The sequence below is a fragment of the Zootoca vivipara genome, chromosome 7 (genome assembly GCF_963506605.1).
Source record: "Zootoca vivipara chromosome 7, rZooViv1.1, whole genome shotgun sequence".
Classification (NCBI taxonomy): Eukaryota; Metazoa; Chordata; class Lepidosauria; order Squamata; family Lacertidae; genus Zootoca; species Zootoca vivipara.
In genome coordinates, this window is record NC_083282.1 from 71,782,895 (window position 1) to 71,807,359 (window position 24,465).

The window sequence follows — 24,465 nt, forward strand, 5'->3', positions numbered from 1 at the left end:
TGCCATGGAGTCTGCTGAGTCCAAGGAGGACAGTTCCACATCTCTGGGCTGGAGGAGCACACTGGTGGAAGTGCTACTGGAGTTGTCTCTGTGCTCCCTTCCGCTTCTGATTTGGAGTCCCTCAAGCCTTGAAGAAGGAGGGGAGGTTGCCTCCATGTTCCTGACACCATTCTAGGCTTTCCCCTTCATGGTTGAGGAGGACAAAAGTGTGAAAGGTGAATTGCTTGGGAATTGACTGTGTCCACCCTGAGCTTCTGGATGCTGGTGGTTTTTACCCTTCAGTTGTGATCCTGCCTCCCTCGGGGAAAGCAGTAATTGGAGACAAGCTATTGAACAAATGAATTTGTACTTTCCCAAACATGCAGCAGAGCAAATGCCATGGTGATTCCTTATGGATGAAAGGATACTAGTCCATGTCAGGTGTGACCTTGGGCTGCGGGGAGGTGGTGACATTTCTTTGCAAAGGGACCGGGCTGAGCATAGACTGCCATAAAATGTTCTGATGCCTGAGGCCCCCCCAAAAGCCAACACCAAATGACACCCTTTCCCCCATTCATGACAAAAAAATACACTAAGAAGCTTAAGTAATGGACAATTTTTCTCTCTTTGATGCTGCTGCAAGAAGGGTTGCAACTTGGGCAGGGTCTTCTCTCAGTGCTTGATACAGCTTTGTGTGGAATTTGAATGACTTGCTAGCAAGAAATGTTCGCCAGCCATGTTTAGGTTGATCTGTATGCTGCCTCTAAATGGTTTGGAAACTGGTGAGATAGCCTGCCCAGATTCACCTCCTGTTAAAAGGGTGGATAATTTCAAGTGCAACACTGGACCCCAGTTTTAATAGTAAGATTATTTTTATTATTGTTAAGCAAAGGGCTTGGTCCTTACTGCATCTAGCTCTTCTGAGTCAGCGCATCTCAAACTATCTGATGCAGCAGACCGGTAATTCTCCCTCACAATGTGCCAGGGACCAGTGACCTATTTGTACCATATTATCATGTTTGCTTCAGCACATAGCACATCTATATTCATAAAAAGGACATGGGACAATTTCTTAAAAGGTGACGGCTTTCCCCGTCATTTTACATAAAGGTAAAGGACCCTCGACAGTTAAGTCCAGTCATGAACGACTCTGGGTTTGGGACACTCATCTCGCTTTACTGGCCAAGGGAGCCGACGTTTGTCCGCAGACAGTTTTTCCAGGTCATGTGGCCAGCATGACTAAGCCACTTCTGGCGAAACCGGAGCGGTACCTATTTATCTACTTGCACTTTGACATGCTTTTGAACTGCTAGGTTGGCAGGAGCTGGGTCCGAGCAACGGGAGCTCACCCCATTGTGGGAATTCGAACCGCCAGCCTTCCGATCAGCAAGCCCTAGGCTCGGTGGTTTACACCACAGCGCCACCTGCTTCCCATCATTTTACATACCCTTCTCCTTAAATTAGGGAAGGTACAAAGGGTCAACAGTCTCCCCATTTAATAGAGGAGGAGAGGGGAGGGTTGTTCCTGCTGTTTTTGATTATCCTGGATTTAATCAGGAGGCTGTTCTATTTGGATCTGGGTAGTGGGGTAGAAATGATGACCCCATTTTGACACAGTCAAAAGTTGCGGCTTTAGAGGAGCAGAGAGAGAGAGAGAAAGTTGAATAAATAGTCTTCATTTGATTTCAAAATAAATAAGGAGCTGTCAGAAGGCAGTGGTCCAAGGTCCAATCAAGGCAAGATTATTATTTTTTGGGGGGGGGAGCAGAAGTCCAGGCCCCCATTCAGCAGAATGAGCAGAAGGGTTCTCAAACTCAACAGTGCTTTCTTGCCACATTTTGAAGGAGATGAATAAATATTTATTGCCATCTTCAGAGGGGGGAGTCTTGTAAGACTATTAAGCCCAGGGTTGTAAAAGTACCTAACTGCAGCATGGTCTGAGTGGGAAAGTATTACTTGATAGTAGCCCAAATGTTTCAATTGGTTACTTCTTATGTAAATTTGTGTAAACAGCTTGAGCTGTCTCTCACACTCTTTCTTAATAGGCATCTCTCTCAAATGTTGTTATATATGCACACACACAAAGCTCTTGATCATCTCTTGTCTAGCCTCAATGGAGTAAATAAATTTCCTCATTCATTAATCATATCCATTAATCTTTCTGCTGTTCTGCCAGCTTTCTTGAGCTTCCTTTTGAAAACTTCACTGCTTCCTTGGTTTAGAAATTATTGGCTTTAAAGCAGGATGTAAGCCACGGAATTCTGCATTAATTGCTCTGCACACACAGCCTAAATCTAAAACTTCACATTGTGCTCTTTCAGCCAAGTATAGAAAACTGGTTGCTGCTAGGGGAAAAAAAATATAACTGCATGTTATGGTTCCAAGATATTGTTGGACTGCGAAGAGAGGGTGAATCAGTGTTTGATTGTTTTACAAAAGCCATGTGAGCAATATTGAGAAAGGGTGTATGTTGCATTGTCAATGGAGTGAAGATTTCTCAGTCAGTCCTCAACTGTATGCAAACCTAATGCAAACTACGGTACCCTTTCCTTAGACAACCACACTTTGATGGGTAAATAGTGGGGTTTTTTTTGGAGTAGTGAACGGTGCAGGTGCCTATTCTACTCCATTTCAGTGGTCAAGAGAGCATTGTACATTAAGGACTATAATAGACATTAATTTCATGAATGCAGTTATTATGTGTGTCTTTTGCTATGTCTGGAACCGTTGGGTGGAGGGAACTCCCTGCAATGGCCAGTGATAAAAAAACATATACTGTACTGTACCAGTATCTGAATCTGTTATTTGGATTTCAAGGGAAGCTCTCATTTACACCAGTTGAGGCTTCCCTTGAATTGCAAATAGCAGCTTTAGAGAAGGGATTTTTGTAAAGATCTTAGCTGCCGGGGGGGGGGGGGGGGGGATTAATGCTACTCAGGATTCACTGCGGCTAAAGTTTCCATATAAAAAATATACACAAACGCCATGCCCCATGATGCCCCATGTAGACCTTCTTGTCTGAGTTTTCACTTGTCTGAGTTGGGGCATCCCACATTCAGAATAAACCCATCTTTTCCATAAAGCTTTTGACACGAACCTTCAACCTCTATATTCTACTGCAGCCATCCCCAAACTGCGGCCCTCCAGATGTTTTGGCCTGCAACTCCCATGATCCCTAGCTAACAGGACCAGTGGTCAGGGAAGATGGGAATTGTAGTCCAAAACATCTGGAGGGCCGAAGTTTGGGGATGCCTGTTCTACTGCAACAAAACTTTGGTACCCCAACCTCATCTCGTTTACTATTCTTCATCCCCCTTTCTGTTTTGTAATGCATCGTGGATACAGTGTGTGTGCATGAATGTGCACACAGAGAACTCCCATTTCCTCTTTAGCTGTGGAATAATGAAAATTTTCCTAGGTGTGTAGACCTAATTAACTCCTTAGGCTCACGGGGGCATAAGGAAAGCTGAAGGAAAGACGCAGCCGCAGGATAGGAAAGGAACTGCCTTGTAGCCAAGCACTTTTGTCAAGTTACACCTCCTGGGACTGATTTGCCAGCTGGATCACCCTTTAGGGAAACTTAAAGAGGCTTATTGCAATCTTACCCGAAATCTGTCTTCTCCAATTAGGCAGCTTGCCGTTCCAACTTCTTTCCATGTGCTTGCTTGTTCATCCATGCAGATGGATCTCTACCATTCAGTTCTGTGCACAATCTCTGCATTGCTCAATGACAGAAACATTCCTTCATTTCCCTTCTCATGTGCTGTAGCTTCTTGCTGGCTTCTCAATGTATTTTTGGTCTGAGTATTTTATTTTGAAGGTTATCTCTTGAGCAGGGTTCTGGTCACTTTCTGTGTGATTTGGACAGGTCTCTTGGGGCCTTGGTTAGGATTTTTTTTTTTTTTGCTGGAGGGTTGCTTTGACAGGGGAGGGAGAGGTGGCAGAGATCAAAGCCCCATGCATCCCAAATGGGCTGTTTTCAGGTTGGGTGAAGCAGGTGGCATCAGTCAGTGGGCCAGATTTGGCCCAGGGCCCACAGGTTGCTGACTGAAGAACCACTTGCACAAATATAAGACGTGGGGGACACCTGGCTTGCCAATAGTCCATGTCAAAATGATCTTGGGGTTTTAGTATACCATCAGTCAACAGCTGCATCAACAGAAGTATAGTGTCCTGATCAAGGGAAGTCATAGTCCCACTCTGTTCTGCCTTGGGAGTGCTATGTCCAATTCTGGGCGCCACAATTTAAGAAGGATATTGACAAACAGAAACATATTGGAGAGAAGGAGCAGGAAGACAACCTTCTACTTTTAAAAAATAAGTACATGGGGCATGTATGGGTAAGTGCTTATCTTTCCATATTCTTAAAAATGCACATGAACAAGAGGAAAATGTGGTACTTAAACTTCACATTCACTTAGACTATGTTATACCTTCAGCCTTGGTACAGATTCACACCATACATTAAAAACACACTCAAAGCACCATGATTTCCCCCACTGGGTCTTGAGAACCGTGGTTAGTTAAGGATGTTGATGTTGGGAATTGTAGCTCTGTGAGGAGAAAGCTACAGTTCCCAGGATTATTCAGAGAAAGCCATGCACTTGAAATGTGTGTTGACTGTGCTTTAAATGTGTGTAGATCTGCCTGCCTGCCTGCCTAATAAAATGTATAATATATTGAACTATAGCAAGTGACTATTTCATTCTTAATCTCTTCTGAAAAGGTGAGTTCAGGGTGGGGGAGTAGGTTTGGTATGCAGAGATGAGGGTTTTGTGTTACAGTGCAGCAAACATCCTGGACAGTTTACCCACACACACACCTTGCCCCTTCTCCTGGAATTACGGAAATGAGTTCAGTAGTTATTTTTCTGTTTACATCTAGAACAGTTTGGCAGAGCTCAGGATTAATGAGGCTAAATGGAGAATGTGAAGCCAATCTGATAACTTTCCATTTATCGAGGGGAAAGAGCAAGTTTCCCACACTCTCCCCCAGGCAGAGTTTTTGCACCTGAAGCAAGTACTGTATTTGTTTCTGTTGATTCCCATAAGGCATGAAACACTGGGCATTAGTGGCAGCGTAGTATGTCAAGCAAAGTGGGATCTACTGGCAGCTTTGCAGTGTGAATGGACAGGTAACTCACGGGTGGTGACTGAATGCATAAGCAATGGCTTGGGGTGTGTAGCGATCCTGTTGGGGTAGCAGTGATACACCTGGCAACAGGATACTTATTCCTCAGGCCTCTCTGGGGGTCTGTATAGGATCCCAGGGAACACCTCTCGGTTCATGCCAAAGCCTGGATCAGGCATCCCCAAACTTCGGCCTTCCAGGTTTTTTGGACTACAATTCCCATCATCCCTGACCACTGGTCCTGTTAGCTAGGGATCATGGGAGTTGTAGGCCAAAACATCTGGAGGGCCGCAGTTTGGGGATGCCTGGCCTAGATGAACCAGGTGGCTTGATCTGTACCTGGGATGAGCCCAAGCATGCACACACAGTTCTGCTGTTGGTTTCCTGTCTTACCATTTATTTTCAGGGGAACCACTGTTGCTTCTTGACTACCTGCTTATTGAGCATTAAATGCAGCATCTGAACTTAGAATGGAATAAAGCAAGACATTGAATTGGGAGTAGACAGAGGCAAGATGTCAGAAGGTCGCTTCTACACGACCTGTTTATTCAGCATAAATCTTGGTTTGTTTGCACAAAGTTTGCAGGAACGTTAGAGGGTGTTGGCTGCTCATTGAGCATTCATTCTGATGTGCTTGCAGGGATGTTGTTTGGCATTGCATCAAGCTGTTGTTATCCTACATTTCCCAGTGTATTTTCCTGTCACTTTCCTTTCTGTGAAAAGTTTCTGGCACAAGAGCCACAAATCCACAACTTGAATTTGTTAATTGCACAACCTGAATTTGTTGGTATGTGATGGAATCCCACCTGCAAAATATCAACTGTCTGGAAGCACCCTGTCTTTACCCACCCATAGACTAAGAGCTGAACATGTATTTCTTCCCATTTTACTGAGATGCAAGCACAGGTTGGGGTCCTATGGAAGGTGACACAAAATAACCTGATTAAGCAAGGGTTAATCAGTGGGGTGGGGACCAAAGGAGTCCTGTCTTGCACTCCTGTGCAAGACAGGAGTGCCTGGCGTGCTATGGTCCATGGGGTCACGAAGAGTCGGACACGACTAAATGACTAAACAACAACACAAGCAAGGGTTGCCTCTCTCTCTCTCTCTCTCTTGCACTTTTGGATTATGGAGCAAGTGCTATTGATGCCACCTCTGGTGACTTCTGCCCCAAGACAGAAAGCGAGAGAGAGTGCATGTTTAAGTTTTCCAAGGGATCTAGGTAAATGGTGGATCAAGTAGAATTAGATTGAGCCTTGAAGTACATACAGCTGAAAGAGGAAGTGGGGAAGAGTGGAACTCTTACAACTTCATCCTTCAGTTCTCTCTGCTTTTCAAGGGAGAAAATGGTAATAACTTTCACCGTCTTGTTACCAAGGGGACGGTGAGTGTGGTGGTGTCAGAAGCTTTTGTGGGCACCATAGGAAAACCTTCAAGTACACCATTGCACCCACAGGCACTATACTGATGACTCCTGCAAATAAAAATAAGGGAGCCCCCTCCCTACAAGGGTGCATTTCTTTGGGGCTTCAAAGTGTAGTTCAGGTGCTTGACTTTTTAAACTAGGTTACTGGCTAGAAACCATTCCCGTGAATCCTGGATGCGTGTAGGGTGATTATATCTGTTTATAGTGGTCAGGGAAAATACTCTGCACATGCTCAATGGCACCTTCATTATTTTAACATTCCACCTTTATTATTTAACATTTTACATTCCATGCTTCTCTCTCTGGCACTCCCCAAACCTGATGCATTATTTTAAAAAAATCAACATGCATTGCATATCATGCTTAAATGAATGGATATTCTTGTTTAGCTGAGCTGTGGTTCGGTTAAAAGCCTGACCGTCAGTTGAATTGAAACGCTTGGTTGATGTTTCTCAATTACTTGCACCTGTGGATCAGCCGTTTCAAAACAAAAAGAAAATGTGGAGTTTTCCAGTACCTAGAGAATAGACTGTATATTTGTGTGCATGCGAGTATACATGTGACAGTCCTGACGCCTGACTCCTTTGGTCCCCACCCAATACTGGCAAGCATCTCCTGGAAGGCTGGCCAGGATGCTGCATGCTCTTAGGTGGCAGCAGAGTGAAACGAAACCAGGACCTAGGCAATGAGGGTTACTGCTCCTCAGATCTATTGCACCTTGTAAAGTAGAGCTGCAGCTGCTGCAGGATTCCTTTTCCTGGGGTTTAAGTGTCATTCTGGTGCCCAGCTCAATTACTCAGGCCATGGATGGGAGCACAGATGAAAGAAGCCGCCTCATTTACAGAGCTCTTTCTGTTTGACCACCGTCTTGCAACATCCTTACCCGTGTGCCAAGGAAAGAAGAGAATTCATAACTCTCCTGCAGGGATGAACATCCGTATTTGTTCCTCAGTGTGATTATCTTTTATACTGAAGGTCTCTTTAAGTGCTTCCACTAGAGAATCCACATTCTGCGTGATCTTTTTATCCTAGCTTGCCACTGCTGCGAAGCTTTGCTCAAGCATTGAGCTCATTAAAAAGAAAAGGGAGAAAAAGACTCACGACCCGCATAACATAATTTAGGGTCCTTGGCAGGCATGCCTTTTATGTTTTGGGAAATCAGACCTTGGACAGTGGCCAGTTGTTGACAGGTCAGCTGTCAGCCAGCAGCGATAATTTAATACACCGCTTAGAGTATGACTAATGGAATGATTTGGGGTTTTTTTCCCCCTAAAAAAGAAAAGTAAAAGCTCAGATGAGGGGGGGCACCTGATTGAAGAAGGAAGCACAGTTAAAAATGAGGAGTTCTGAGAGGTCCAGCCCCATTTAACCTAAATAAAACTTAAAATAATATAAATAAGTCCTGAAACGATGTTTGTGATTCGTATTCATCAGGGCAGATTCAGGGTTTCCCAGAGGCATCTGCATTGCCACTGCTGGAAGTAGGATGTTGGAATGGAGAACCTCTTGGTCAAATCCAGGAGGTATCCAACATTCTTATTGCTCCTGAAATGGTTGTCACTGCAGGATGATCCATATTTCCTCCTAGGCTGAACTTGGATGGGGGTGGCCGACCTCAGGCCCAGGTGCCAAATGTGGCCCTTCAGTCCATTTTACTTGGCCCTTGGAATACTCCCTTAGCCATGCCCCACCCCAAGCTAGACTTCTCGCCAGTCCTTCACACCCTCCTTTAGTGCTTTTGCCCAGCAGGATTGCACCCTTGAACTGTGATGCTTCTTCATGTTTTCTGGATGGATGTGTATAAACTTCTGACTTTTGTGTGGCTGGAATGTGTGACCACCATATACGAAGATGATGGTATCCTCCAATGCTCTGTTTATTTCTGTCCCTGATGTTGCGCTCCACTGGCATGCAGCCTCTGGAAGATTCTCCACAAGGGAAAATGGTTTGCGGGTTGAAAAGTGTCACCCACCGCTAGGCCTGGGTGATGTATCAATACATCACCCAGAACTGGTTTGAGGGCCAGAGGAGGATGGTGCCTTCACCCATCTCTCTCTGCTGCCGGCACTTGGAGGAATACGTTTCATCTACCCCAGCTACCAAGGAAGCTGAGGTGGTTTCACTCAAGGGGCTGGGCCCAAGGCAGCTTGTTCCGCCCTCCACTTTTAACATTGTGATGTATTGCTATATCACAATGCTTGGCTGGTGGTGATGCATTGCGATGTTGAAAAGCTGATATCGCCCAGCCCAGCCCACTACAGTTCCTAGGATTGTATCCAATGCTAGTCCTATGCTGAATAGACCTATTGAAATTAACAGACATGGCTATATTGTATTAATTCCAATGGGTCTACTCTTGGTAGGATTAGCATTGGCTACAACTTCTGGGGCTGTGTATATGCACCATATATTTAAAGCACATGACTTCCACAAAGAATCATGGGAAACAGTAGTTTACCCCTCACATGCCCCTAACCAATGACAGTTCCTTATAGAAGAAGAGGAAGATTTTGTTTGTGATGTTTATTTATTGTATGATTAGTTTGTTTTGTTGTGTTTTGTTTGTGATGTTTATTTAGTGTATGAATTGTTTCATTTTATGCGATTCAGTTTGAACAAGAGATCAGATAGGAAAATCCAGTAGAATTCTTATTAGATTTCATTTACTTTTTATCTGCAAAATTGGTTATATGATGTTTTTGTATGATTTGTAAGTTTTGTTGGTCTTGATTTGAGTTGCTTTGTTTTGAGTGTGTTTGTTTTGATTTGAGTTGTTTTGATTTGAATCTTAATGAAGTTTATTTTAAAAGAAATTAAAACAAACGACAGTTCCTAGGATTCCTTGAGTGGAAATCATATGCTTCAGATGCATGTTGTGCCTGCATCCCAATTCTCTAAAGAGGCAGAGTGGAGGCAGAAATCTAAAATCTTAATTCACTTCCACCCCTCCGTGAGAGCAAGTTGTCCACCAGGGAGCTCTCCTTGGTGCTGCAGCAACTAAGCTGCTTTGCCCTGTGAATTCTTCCTTGACCAGAACAGGACAACATGGAGTTTGGGGGGCTTCCCATTCGCTGCAGTCTTCAAGGTGCTCGTGAAAGTTGCAGGCCGTACAAGGACTGTGAAATCCAACCCGCTGAGGGTGAAGTTGGCACACACATTTTCAGTTGTTATATCTTCTGGTTTTGGACCAGTTCCCCCTGCTTCTGGATCTGTGCTGGTAGCAGCAAGCCAAAGGCACAAGATGTTTCTGTGTAATCATTCTTTACTGTACATTGCTGCTGCAGAGAATGAGCATCCAACTCTTGAATCCTTTAGGAAAATGAAGATGGCAGATCCAACTGAAAAGGTACCAAGATTCAAGAAAGAAGTGTACTTTTTTCCTTTTTTCTTTTGGCTAGGCAAAAGTTTTGAGGGAAGTGGGTGCAGGGAAGAAATGTGATTAGGGAAAAGATGTGAACATGCAAAAAGACTTTGCTGGAGTACTTGAAAAGGCTTGATGTGGGGGAAGAAAAGTAATCGTTAAATGTCTATTAGCAGCCTCCACTGAAATTTTGAAGCAGATTATTCTGCTTGACATTTCTCCTCTGATGCTGGGGAAGAAGTTAGGCAGAGAAGATTGGGAGGTATCCAGCTAAATAAATCCAGCAGTGCAAGAATTTTCACTGGTGCAACAGAACAACTTTTCCCTCTAATTTCCCTGTGCATCAATCTCCACACTCTCCCTGAATCTGCTTTGAGGCATTGGGGGAAACCCCATAACGGATTTATCTGCACAGCCCAAAGTCCTTTTAGTTGGATACCAACCACTCTTTCTAATGGGTGTGTCTACTTTGTCTTTTACTACAACCTTGAGATCTAGCAGCAGCAGGCAGGTGCAAAAGACAAACTGAGCCCGATGCCTCTGAGCTGATGGATTTGTTTTGAGTACCAGAAGCTTGCTGTCATGGGTCAGGAGTCAGCTTCACCTGCTGAGCATCAGCCTGAAGGAGCAGAAGGTGAAGTGACTCCACCGGCTGGTGATCAGCCTTCTTGCCCCTGCTGAGAACTAGCTGGCTCCAGCTTTCTTAAGCAGGGTTTCCAGCCTCAGTTTCTGGAAATAACATTAATTGTTCCTGGCCAAACCTTGCTGCTTCTTGCTTCTCATGACCTTGGACTCTCAACTTTCTTGATCCCCGGATCATCTGACTCCGTGAACTGAGATACTCCTGACCTTAGGACTAGACTGAACCTTGCATACGGACTCTTGCCTCCAGGCAAATCCCCCCCCCCCCGAGACTCAGCTGGTTGGCTTGCTTCTCCCTCCACTGAGCTCTGCCATGGCTGGTAGCACACGACTAGGACACTTGCCGTCTACATAAAAATCTGTTCCTGGTCCCTGAAAGTTTTCTTCATTTCATCTGTCTAATTGAGGGTAGGAAGTCATTTTGTTGTTGTTACACAAATCAGCATCGGAAATCTGCAAATCCTAAGACTATGTGCTATGTGTCAAGATAATAGCTTGAATTTTAGAGACTGCTCTGAGACACATCACGCATCACTATAGCTGTCAACTTTTCCCTTTTCTTGCAAGGAATCCTATTCAGAATAAGGGAATTTCCCTTAAAAGGGGGGGGGGTGTTGACAGCTATACCCATCACTCACAAATTCATGTGCAGCTTTTTCTTACATCGAAAGGATTCTTGTGTCAGATGAAGCACGATGACACACAGTAACTGCGTGTGATCAGAATCTTAAGACCCCTGCTTTCAGACCAAAGGTTTCATCTAGTTCAGTGTCCTCCTTTCCACAGCGACTAGCTATGTGGGGATAAAGACAACAGCCTCCAGCATCTGTTGTCTGGGGGCTGTTGCTTCTGGAGGTTCCATTTAGTGTCATGGCTAATAACAGGGATGCTCCCAATGTCTTCCCAACCAGCAGACTAATGAGATCTACACCCACACAGCTTTAGCAATCCTGGGGCTGCAGCTGCTCCAACAACATGTGAACCAGTTGTGAACATTTGCAAAGTCCCCCTCTCAAAACTGCATGCCTGGTAAGAGGGGAAGGGAACCTTCCCCTGAAAGGGTTTGTTCTTTTAGGAAAACGGGAATGGTGCTTTTCTCCTTGATTTAGGAAGGTACACTTGAGAAGCCCTCCTTTAGTCTTCATCGCAAGGCACATCTCATAAATCAGTGCTTGGCTTTTGGTCAACTTGTCTTGCACTGCTCTCTTGATCTGCAATACGCTGCTTTCTTCTTAATTATAAATCATTGCTTCCAAAGAGCACTAGGAGCTATAGAATTGAAAGACTCATTATTAATGTAAGAGATTTCCTATTAGTCATGGTTCTATAGGTCTTGCTTCCAGCTAACTGGCAGTGCCCTTCACCACTGAATAACATTTTGGCCAAAAGCATTATTACAAGGCCCGCCAGTTTCCCTGTTCATGCGAGTGTGGGAATTTACAAGTTACAGATGATTGTATTCCACAGGGGTGATTGTATCGCACCTGCACACGCACAGTTACATAGGGGAAATAGCCAACTGAGACAACTAAGTCTCAATTTGGGCTTAAACAGAAGGGTGCTTATTTACAGTGCCAAGTGGTGGTTAGAGAGTATAATGGATTTGTGGCTTGAAGTGACAAATGCAGTGTTGGCTGGTTAGAGCAGGTTCATACACAGGCTACCCAAACCCATATTGCTTGGGTCATCAGCTAACAACTATTACTACTACAACTAATACTACTACTACTAATACTACTACTACAATTACTACTACTACTACAAGAGATTTTACTTTCTTGGGTTCCATGATCACTGCAGATGGTGACAGCAGTCACGAAATTAAAAGACGCCTGCTTCTTGGGAGAAAAGCAATGATAACCTAGACAGCATCTTAAAAAGCAGAGACATCACCATGCCGACAAATGTCCGTATAGTTAAAGCTATGGTTTTCCCAGTAGTGATGTATGGAAGTGAGAGCTGGACCATAAAGAAGGCTGATCGTCAAAGAATTGATGCCTTTGAATTATGGTGCTGGAGGAGACTCTTGAGAGTCCCATGGACTGCAAGAAGATCAAACCTATCCATTCTGAAGGAAATCAACCCTGAGTGCTCACTGGAAGGACATATCCTGAAGCTGAGGCTCCAATACTTTGGCCACATCATGAGAAGAGAAGACTCCCTGGAAAAGACCCTGATGTTGGGAAAGATGGAGGTCACAAGGAGAAGGGGATGACAGAGGACGAGATGGTTGGACAGTGTTCTCGAAGGCACCAACATGAGTCTGACCAAACTGCGGGAGGCAGTGGAAGACAGGAGTGCCTGGCGTGCTCTGCTCCTTGGGGTCACGAAGAGTCGGACACGACTAAACAAACAAACAAACAAACAAACTACTACAATAGTTTATTTATATGCCGCCCATCTGACTGGGCTGCCCCAGCCACTCTTGGCAGATTCCAACAATTATAAAACCACAGTAAAACATCAGACATTAATAACTTCCCTATAAGGGAAGATATCTCCTAAAAGTCAGATAGTTGTTTATTTCCTTGACATCTGATGGGAGGGCGTTCCACAAGGTGGGCGCCACTACCGAGAAGGCCCTGTGCCTGGTTCCCTGTAACCTCACTTCTCACAGTGAGGGAACTGTCCAAAGGCCCTTGGAGCTAGATCTCAGTGTCTAGGCTGAATGATGGGGGTGGAGACACTCGTTCAGGTTTACATGGCTGAAGACATTTAGGCCATCAAAGGTCAACACCAACACTTTGAATTGTGCTCAGAAATGGACCGGGAGCCAATGTAGATCTTTTAAGACCAGTGTTACTTTGACAGAGATATTGCTCACATACTTTCAAGCCTATTTTCTTCAGGGCTACGCACTTGGAGGGTTTTGATTTTGTATAAAAAAATAATTCAGGATGTAGCATGTTCTACAGGACACAACATTACAGAGCATGCAGAGGACCTAAAGTGAACGACAAATTTGCAGATACTTGGAGCCCTAGCATTGATCCCGTCTTTAGCGCATGGGATACTATGGCAAAATGTGTGTCCACCAATTTGTTGACGCTTCAGTGATTTGAAACAGAAGTATGAACTCAAAGAAGAAAGTGGGTAATGTGACAATAACATCATCCCCGCAACGTTTGTTAATGTGGTTTTGGTTTATTGTTGCAACAGAAAATCGGGGGGGGGGGGCACTTTAAAAAGTTGTATTCAGTACCAAATTCCTATGTGCTCTTGGAGTGGTTGAATAATACACAGAACTGATTCAGAAATGCAAGAGAAGGCCATTGGCACAGTATCCCTGGCAATGATAACATGTTAGAATTTAGGCATCTCCTACCCATCCACAGTTTCCAAAACTCCCACTGTGTGAAAATCTTAAGGAGAGCAATTCTAACCTTTTGTTGTCCTTAACACATGCAGACAACATACGAAGAACCCGAGAAAGGGGATGCAGTTGAGTGAAGGTTTGTAAGGGAGTAGATATGAGGGAGTGGTTTAAAGCAGGGGAGGTAGGTGGAGGGGGAGCGGTTTGAGAGGTCAGACTTTTTGTATTCCTTACAAACACGCTGGGAAATGAGATCGCTGGTCACTGAGATTTCTGCAGAGCATGCATGTAATTCCATTGGTGTAGGAAGGGGAAGCTATGTCAAGTATGCATTCACACAAACCATGCTGAGGTGGGTGTAAAGTAGCTGTGCTACACAGCTCACAGACTTCCTGATACATTTCTGCAGCAGCAGCTTTTGCTGCTTGTTGATTTTCTTTGGAACCAAGACTGCAGGAGCTGTGCTGCCATGTATTATTATTATTATTATTATTATTATTATTATTATTATTATTATTATTATTATTTTTAAAGGAAGGTTTAAGGCTAGTTTGGTGTATCCAGTTTAAAAAGATGGACACAAGTTTTCAACAAGGGGAAGAGCGAGAGCGGGAGTGGAGAATCGGATGCGTCTAATGTAGATGTGGCAGCTATTTTTGTCATCCAATGAAGCTCAGATTAGCTGCTGATAGTTATGAAGGAACATCCCACTCTGGAAGGTGATGAATTTGCCAGGGTCCAGATGCTAGCCAGAGGTCCACTGATGAAGCTGGGGAGAACCTTCCAAACAAAGGCACCACAAGGTCATTCCTCCCCTCTTTCATCTTCAGTTGGATTGTTGGTGTTCTCGGTTGAGATGACCAGGTGCTGCATTTTCTGAATGAGCCATTTAGAAAAGTGTTGTGTTTTGCATGTGACTTGGCTTGATTGAATGAGTCATCTGGGTAGAGGGCTATCTGGGCATAGGAACCTGCTTTATACTGAGTCAGACCACTGGCCCATCTAGCTCAGTATTAACTAAACTGACTGGTGTCAAACAAGAGTCTTTTCCAGGCTTCCTGGGACATTGAGGTGGAGGAATAATGTTTTTAAATATTTTGATCTACAGTCAGGGCTGGCTCTAGGCTTGCCCCCGGTGGCGCAGGGCGCCAGGCCACCTGGGGTGCCGCTGCGCCCGCTGAGAGGTGCGGCTGAGGCTGCCCCAGGCGCGCCTCCACTGTTCAGCGGCTTCAGGCCGCTCTCCGGAGGTGCGCGGGCCTGGGGCCGCCTCTGCCGCGCGCAGGGGCATTGCAACAGGGAGTGGGCAGGCTGGGTGGCGGAGTGTAGCTGCGCCCGTGGCAGCTGTGCGGTGCCCGCATGCCCGGCAAACAGGGCGGGGGGGGCGCCGGAGGGATCCATTGCACTACGGCGCCAGGGCGCCGGGCATGCTTAAGACGGCCCTGTCTACAGTATTTTAGTTTTAAATTGTATGCTTTTTCCTTCTGTAAGAAATCAATTCCTTTGATACAACAAAAAATATAGTAGACAATGAATATAGTAATGTAAAGGGCGCGGGTGGTGCTGTGGTCTAAACCACTGAGCCTAGGGCTTGCCGATCGGAAGGTAGGCGGTTCGAATCCCCGAGATGGGGTGAGCTCCCGTTGCTCAGTCCCAGCTCCTGCCAACTTAGCAGTTCGAAAGCATGTCAAAGTGCAAGTAGATAAATAGGTACCGCCTCCAGCGGGAAGGTAAACGGCATTTCCATGTGCTGCTCTGGTTCACCAGAAGCAGCTTTGTCATGCTGGCCACAGGACCTGGAAGCTGTCTGCGGACAAACGCCAGCTCCCTTGGCCTATAGAGCGAGATGAGCGCCGCAACCCCAGAGTCGTTCACGACTGGACCTGATGGTCAGGGGCCCCTTTACCTTTTTATGACTCCCATCATCCCTGATCATTGGCCATGCTGCTGGGGCTGCTGGGAGTTGGATAGGTACCCTTGCTCTAGGGCATCATAATCCCCCCCCCGAAAACCCACACCACTGGTTGGCAGTTTCTCCTCCTTGTTGGCTTTTCCCAATACACCACAGAGTCCAATTCACATATTTTAACTGGAACTGCATGGTTGCGCTTCCATTACTTCTGAATCTAAACCAGTTCCCCTAACATTTAGATAAATTGTATGGGATGATTGTTTAAAAAGCAGCATGGATGTTCCAAGATGTAGCCACAGGGAAGTGGTAGTCATGATATTCAGGTAACTTATGAATGGCTTCTATAAATCAAGATTTAAAGCTGACTAACAGCTTGTAGCTTTCCTTCAGAATGCGGGGAGATTGTTCCCTCCACCCCTGATTCAACTTATGTATTTACACTTTCTGCATGCATCAGAATGATCCTTTGAATAGCCCTTCAGTGTGGTGTTAGAGAGGACATAATACTTTTTAATTTTTTCCCCTAAGTTGACAGCCACAAGGAAGCTCAAAACAGGTGTTAATAGCATTTGGACACTTGCCCTTGGTATTTGGCGTGGGCTGTTAAGAGCAAGCCAATTACTTAGCCCAGGGATTACAGGGACTCTGATTTCCATTGCCCAAGGCAGGACAGACTGGTTCCAAAACACCTGCTTGTAGGTATTGCATGGCGTTTTACAAAAGGTTCTGGCACTGATGGGAGGAGGCTGTGTGCCAGCCAGCCTTACGCTGGTGCTTAGCAATGCAACCGACAACCTTGAAAGACGTTCAGAGGCATCTTAACTGAAGAAGCTGGGAGGGTCAATCAAATACCATCATCTGCAAGTTCAAGACTAAATGGTCATCTTTTGGGAATGTTCTGGCTCCGGTTGCAAGCAGGGGATTGAATCAGGTGGCCTACAAGGCCCCGTCCAACTTTGATTTTACACTTAAAGAGTAAGACCAGATTGACATCATTCTGTATCCTGAGGGGTGGTTCTGTATCAGAATTCTAAACACTTGCCAGATCCCTTCCCTGGAGTCCTCAGGGTAGGTTACGGCAATTAAAGTGGCAAAAACTTAATTGAGCTTTATAGTGTGGACAGGGCCATGCATTAGCTGTTACTTCCACCTTACCTTTTGGGGCTGTCTGTTATTTCTCCCCCGCCTCCACCAATCTTTACTTCCAAATCCCCTTCCCTCCCTCCCATCTTTTACTGTCTTACCTTGTCTTACCTTGGCGCTGCTTTAAAGGTCGAAATCATGAATGGATTTCACCTGGTCCAGGCATGTGCACGGCCAAATAATTGGTTAATGGCATGTTTAAAATGTGGGCTTTGACCAGGCTTTTCAAATCAGAGCTACTACCTCTGGGCATTTTGGCAACGTACGGTTTTTGAAAATACCGTTTTCTGAACAATAAATGATTAGGTGTTCAGTGGCCATGTTTACTTGCTTAGACACAAATGCCATTTGTATTAAAGCGGTAGTCTTCTGATCAACAGTTTCAGGGAAGAAATGTTAACAGGCTGGGAGAAAGCTGTCTGCTTGATTGACTTCCTTCTCCTTGTCCATTTCTGTCCCATCACCTTCCATCATCCAGATTATTTTTACTGCTAGCCAATTCAGCCCTTCTCCACTTGACTGCCTGTAACCCAGAGGAAATGTTTGCTGTTTGTCTTTATCATCTAATCATACCCAGTGTTAGGGTCACAATTTGCTTGGGGCAGGGGGAGTACTAATGATGCTTGTGATAAGGACAATCGCTCCAAGTGCAACCTAATTTATAGTCCCAAACAGTTATTTGTTGTTTAAAGTAATTGAACATAGCTTAAACATGTTCACATTTTCTGTTCAGAAAACATGCAGCGTGATCTATGCTCATGCAGAGAGCTCATCCTTTGCATGCAAAAGTTCCCCAGTTTGAATCCCCAGCTTCTTTAGATAGGTCTGGGAGAGGCTGCTGCCCCAAGCCGTGGAAAACTTCTGCCAGTCAGTATAGTAGCTACATGGCCTGACTCGCCCTGTGTTTGTTTCTAGAACCAAATCCCACAAATTTAAACGAGCTAGAGCGAACCTATACATATCACCTCAGAAATAAGTCCTATTGACTTCAATGGGACTTACTACCAGTTAAACCAATATTGGATTGCTGCCTTAGATATGTTTTTCTTTGAGGTGGTAGATGAATATCATAGACTAGCTTCCTTTGAGGCTTCCCTGGGTAGCAGGTTGGGCAGAATCACCTTTGCACTCTACCACTGGCTTTTACGCCTGAGGCTTAACACAGCATATATAAGGAATTGAATACTCCAGCTGGGCAGAGAGGGAATTCGTGACATGTGACTCTGACCAGTTGCAATGGATCAGGATGAGCAGAAAAGCTCTGCCACTGCCGACCTCACTTGCTGTAGAGCACTAGGTGGTAGAAAGCGTCTATATGAGCATCAAGACCTTGGGATTTCACCACCATTCTCAGCAGTACACAAGCAAATGTTAATTGCTCATTTAACTGTTTTAATTGCTATGCTTTTTAACAAGCTTGTTTTATTGTAAAGTTTAATTAGGTCTGCTTTTAATGTTTTGATGAAATTGTTTCAATGTGAATTCTAATTAAACATGGATATTGTAACTGGTAAACTGGTTAGAAGTCATTTTGCCCCTAAGTATAAAAAATTAATATATAAATATAATACATATAGCATACAGCATATAAATTAATAACAACAGCAATTATAATTCCATTCCTCTTTCCTACCAGCTTATAGCAGTTAATGCCTGCAGGGATCAATTTCCTTAGAAAGAATATTGTTTTAAAACTTTTATATCTACACTTCCAGAAGGTAGAATCTCTCTGTGTGAAGAATTGAGAGCTGGTCCTGAATCTTGTCTGTAGAGTTTACACTATTTCTTCTTCTTCTTTTTTCTCAGGCAATTTCACAACACAATTAAAAGAAACATATATAAAACTATTGCATATTTTTAAATTAGTTTTTATAAAGGGTGGTGGTTTTTTTTGGTAATACAATTGCATATTTAAAACCATTGCATATGTTAAAAACAATTTCAGATCCACTAAATATACTAACTGGTATCAAAATACCTACTTCCATGGGTGCTGAAAAGACAGAGATGGTGCCTCTCTGATGTGTAACAGTGGGGAGATCCAAATTGAAGGTACCCCCACACTAAGGCCCAATTTTGACATCATGTGGACCTTGAGATAAGCTGTTATCTGCAGGTTGCCCCATGAGGCAGCGGGATGAGGCATCCTCCTCAGGCAGATGAAGCCCTGTGGCTGTCCTGCCCTCCACTGGGAGCAGCAATATCTCACTGAGATCTCTCTGGAAGCTGGCACCATTGCTGCCAGGTAAGAGAGACTGAAGCGAGGCAGCGTTTTCCCATTTCATCTCAGGTGGCAAAACAGGACGTGTGATCCGTGCTGCAGAGCACAGTATTGTAATCAGATGGGAGTATAAGGGGTTAGATCAGGCATCCCCAAACTTCGGCCCTCCAGATGTTTTGGACTACAATTCCCATCTTCCCCAACCACTGGTCCTGTTAGCTTGGGATCATGGGAGTTGTAGGCCAAAACATCTGGAGGGCCGTAGTTTGGGAATGCCTGGGTTAGACGATCTTTTAGGCCACCTGGTAGCTAATTGGCAGCCAGTGCAGATCATTCAGCGGTGGTGTAATATCATGGCAATATTCTGCTCTGCTGAGTAGTTGAGCCACCCAATTTTTGCATTAGCCACAGCTTTCTGGTCAGTTTCAAGTGAAGCTAGAACTTCTGGTAACCATTAGGAGGAAGTTAAGCTTTGTAAAATATATATCAAATTCCTTTATGCATCTTGTTTTACAAGCTCTCCTGCCTTGCTCCAGTTGGGAGCAATATCCGATTGGAGTATTGTTAATCTCCATTTATTGTATCTCAGCATTGTATATGCTGCCTTATAGACCTGTTGGTTAGCATCTGTCTGTCTTGAGATACACCTACTCTTTGAAGCCAAACCGCTGTGTCAGCAGCACTAAAGTGACCTCCCTGGAGCGCAAGCCTGGGCAGTGTGGATGGAGATCCTGGGCTGCCCAGACAAGACCCCACCCCTCTTTTGGCCTCGCTGATGTGGTTCAAAGGAAAGCAGAGCAATACGTTTGGCACCAGCTGGGCTGCAGGAGTTGCAGGAAGGAGGCATACGAGGCGCTATCAGTGGCGGGGCAAGGTGGATGTGGCCCACCCCGGGTGTCATACCTGAGGGGTGTGTGACATTGCCCCCCGCCCCCCCAAGCTCACCCCCCGGCTAGCCCTGCCCCCTGGGTGCACGCTGTTGTGGGTGCCGGAGCAGCTAGCTCCACCTCTGGGCACTATCCAGCTGTCTTACTCTGGATTTGTATAAAGTTTCCTCCACTGGTCCTGTTAGCTAGGGGTGATGGGAGGACCAAGTTTGCCTATGCCCGACGTAGCTTTTTATTCTCCTGAAGACATCCCACAAGACTACGGAGGTTTAGGATCTGAGTTTTCCTTCTCCTAGATAGACTACCTTCCCATGTTGATGAACCCCATCTGCCCCTCACTTTCCTCTACAGCACATGCAGAAACCGCCTTCTTGACTGTTGCACCCACTATTAGTGTCGTCCGCTCAGTCCTCTGGAGCCTTTCTTCACAGGCAGGGGAAAACTCTTGACTCACTGAGGGTTTGAGACCCATCTGCTACCCTCACCTGGTTTAGCCAGCCAGTTGAAGCCGTTCCTGGGTTGTGGCTGTTGTCGCATGCCGACAGTTTCTAGGAGCCACAGGTGAGAACTGAGTGCAGGGTGGGGACCCAAGGTGGACAAACTACCCAGAAGGAGCATGACGTGTTCCCCACCAGAGTAAAAATAAAGCTTCAATAACAATCAGACGACAAAAGGGATGGAGGAAGACAGGGACTTGGGTGTTAGGCTAAATATGCACAAAATGTAGTTGCAGGCTCCTCATCAGAGTTGAAAGGAATCATGAGGGTCATCTAGTTCAATGCTCTGCCATGCAGGAATCTTTTGCTCAATGTGGGGCTTGAACCCACAACCCTAATGTTGAGTCTTGTGCTATACCAACTGAGCTATCCCAGCAAATCCTCTGCATATGGAACTGAACCCTAAGTTAGAGAAAAACGCCTTCAAAGTGGAGGGGGGGGAAAGTTATGAGTAGAAGTGATGGATGGAAATATCACTCGTTTACACGAGGGTTAAGATTACAGGACAAGGTTATATATATGGGGAGCAGGGGGCAGGGCACATTAGGGCAGTGGTACCCAAAGTGGATAGTACCACCTCCTGGGTAGAGTTGGGACGACCATGGGGGTCGCTAAGAGGCAAGGGGGCAGTGGGGCATGGGTGTGTGTGCTGAAAGTGTACTTGACTTTCAGACTTTGAGAAGCTGGTATTCCCAGCTCAAGTTCATAAATTTTGTTGAATTAATTAAACTAAATAGTTTTACTGCAATTGAATTTTAATTCATTTGCAATCAATTGCTGCTGCTTTGAATTTTATTGTACTCTCTTCCTTAGTGGGCCATGCAAACTGCTGTTCTGAATAATGATTTTTATTTTATTTTTTAAAAAAAATATTTTAAAGATTTCTTGATTTACAAAATTATGTGCAATGTCTTTTTTCAGGTTACATTTTCTACAGATCAGTTTCATTTGTTGAGACATTAGTGTTACATTAGGAGGAAAAGAGGGAAAGAGGTGGAGAGCTGAATAATGCTTTTTATAGGGGAAGGGGCACTGGGGATGAGTTTATGGAACGAAGGGGGTGTGTGGCTTTAAAAGTTTGGGAACATCTGCATTAGCACAATCTGTATCTCCACACATTGCAGGGAGGGATATATAATGAAAGAAGAAAAATAAAAATAAGTGTCATATTTGAGGGTGCAGGTTCTAGTGTTGAGGATACCAGGGCTATTTCCCACCCCCCTTGCATGTTACCCAGAGCTGTGCATTGAAATCTCGTGAGCTGAGGTTAGATGTTAGCAGACAACAGCCTTGTCCTTTTGCTGCCGTTTCCCCGCCACCTTCCTTTTCAGCTTCTGGTTTTTGGATGAGGTAGTTTTGTTGTTGGAAGCCCTGTAAGCCTGACTTGCCGTAAAATGGCCTCACGTCCACCCACCCGTCGCCCCCTCCCCTCTCTCATTCCCTTTGACCTTTGAGGTTGATATTATTCTTCCTTCCACACTTCTCCTGGTTGCGCTTCATGGCTTGCAGGATGTTCTCGGCACATCTCAAGAAGCGGAAGTGCTGAGCTCATGGAAACAGATCTGAGCTTGCAGAGAGGAGAAACACGCTCTCCTTTGTGAGGGGGGGGGAGGGAGTGAACGAGCGCAGATGCTATGCTTTGTGAACTACAGTGGCCTCTGCTGCTTCACAGGTAAGTGAACATTGTGCCTGTGCTATAATTAGACTGACCAGTTTGTGCAAAAACTGAAACCGGCAACTGTATTTCTCCCTCTCTCTCCCTCTCTCTCTCTCGATTTTGGAAAGGAAACTAGGTCATTTCTGAAAATGGGCAGCCTGAGCAGTGCAACAGAGGTATGCACTGGGTTTCTGAACCGTGTCATGTGCTAATTAATGACTTGGGCCAAAGTCAGAAAGCAACTAGCCGGTTGCCCTTCACTGGAGTTTTGCATGCAGATGATGCTTTCAGATCCTTATTGCTGCTCTTAGTAGCAACTGCTGGGTTTAGTCCGGAGAAGGAACCAAACATGATGTGGGAGAACTCTGCTGGGATCCACACAGTGCTGTGTTTGAAAGCAGAAGGAAAACTTTAAGATGGGTTTGGGGGCGCCTACCTTTAGGAAGCTTGAGGTGAGCACATCTGAACGTTGTTTGTATCCTGTTTTTAGCAGGGGAGGCCAATCTCTTTGGGCAAATGGGGCCCAGCTTCGTCAACCTCAGCCAGCCTCCACTTACCTTCCTTCTTACTAACAACTACTTGTCAACTTCCTCCTCCTTAGAGTCATCTGCCCAAAGGAAGATTGGGACAAAACTATAATGAGTTGCCTCTGCCAGTCTATGGCTCTGGCAGAGTTCTTTCCACCTACCGTTGTCCATCCTGCCTAATGGGCTGCAGCCACCACTGCTGCCAACTCACAAAAGCTGGGGGTCATAAAGCGCCATGCTACCATTTTGTGACTTGCTCCCTTATCACCTGCCACCATTTTGTGACTGGTGGACCTCCTTAATTTTCAGGGTAGTCCCCGGGTGTAGAAACTTAGAACAACCTGGGAACTAACTTCCCTCTCTCTCTTTCCCGTGGATTGCTAACTGCAGTTTGTCACTTTGGACAGTAAACTACAGTACAGTTAACATTGAACAGGTAATAGAGAGGAAAGCTCTGTGCAAAGGGGAGTTCCATGGTGCATTTGCAAGAAGTTCTTCAGAACTGAGCTGAAAAGGCAGAACTTTGAGGATGAGGGGGAAAAACAGTGGGAATATGGCGCAATGGTTGCAGGCTACTTATTTAAATTAGCAGGCACAATTATGTACTGTGAAATGCAATTAGTGTGAAAAGCGGGGAATATACACAAGCCATAAGTAGTCATGTTGGTCTATCGGAGAGCGAAAAAGCCATTCCCCAAATGGTAGCAGTAATACCTTTTATTAGGATTGACTAAAATGTCACAAGTCGTGAACAAGCTTGAAGTTCTCAGGAACTTCTCTCTCTCTCTCTCTCTGGTTACAAAAACTTAGTTGGTCTTTAAAGTGCTACTGAAGGAATTTTTTTATTTTACTTCTCTCTCTCTCTCTCTCTCTCTCTCTCTCTCTCTCTCTCTCTCTCTCTCTCTTGTTGTTATGTGTATAGCATTGAAGCCTCCAAAGACTGCACAATGTTAATTAATTTGTATTCACTTTCCTTAGTGCACAGGGGGCGGGTGGGGTTGGTGGAGGGAAAAATAATTACGAATATATTGCCTTCAACAGGAAAAGACACATTTTCCAGGTGACCAGTTTGCAAAGCATTCACCCAGATTTGTCTGCGGGGAGCTTTAATGTTTATTGAGCATTAATTTTGATTCATTTGCAGAAGGTTAGACAATATTGCATCAAACACGTGTTATCCTATACTTTCCCGTGCATTTTTCTGTCATTTTTCTTAAAACATGGTGTGCGTATCGCACAAGAGCTCCAAATCGCCTTTTAGTTGTACAAGCTCAATTTGCTGGTATATGATTAAATCCCACCTGAAAAACGTAGCTGCCTGGATACACCTTTAGTAGTATTTTAATTGTATGCGTGTGATAGTGGTTGCAGTATCAGTCTAGGACCTAGGATACCAGGATTAAAATCCCCACTCAAATCATGAAGTACTGGGTGACCTTGAGCCAGTCACTGTCTCTTAGCCTGACCCACCTCACAAGGTTGTGTTTTTTTGGGGGGGTGGTGGAGAAGAGGGGAAGCAGATACCAAACCTTTAGGTCCTTGGAGGCAAGGTAGGATATAAATGTAATACAGTGGGCCTGCCACTTCTGGGGGTCTGTGCACAAAGGCAAAAGCGTGCAAAGTCAGGAATCCCCGGAACACGCCCCCCCCCCCCACTGGAAGGCAGGCAGCTGCTTTACCAGGCTCTGGGAACATCATAGGAGAGCTCTAGGAGCATCCCAGGGACCTTGTGCAACCTTCCCAAAGCCCACTAAGTGAGGTGGAAGGACGCAA

General features: G+C 45.0%; 1 protein-coding gene across 3 annotated transcripts in view; it reads left to right on the forward strand.

Annotated features, from left to right (window-relative positions):
- The window catches only part of PPP1R16B (protein phosphatase 1 regulatory subunit 16B), a 116,007-nt gene that overhangs the window by 12,117 nt on the left and 79,425 nt on the right, over positions 1-24,465 (forward strand). The window contains exon 1 of one of the 3 annotated variants that reach the window (XM_035121658.2): positions 21,160-22,617. The exons of the other annotated variants lie outside the window; for them this stretch is intronic. The gene's annotated coding sequence lies outside the window, so the exon portion shown is untranslated. Of the gene's footprint in view, positions 1-21,159; positions 22,618-24,465 lie in introns of those variants that run through there. 3 annotated transcript variants of the gene reach the window in all.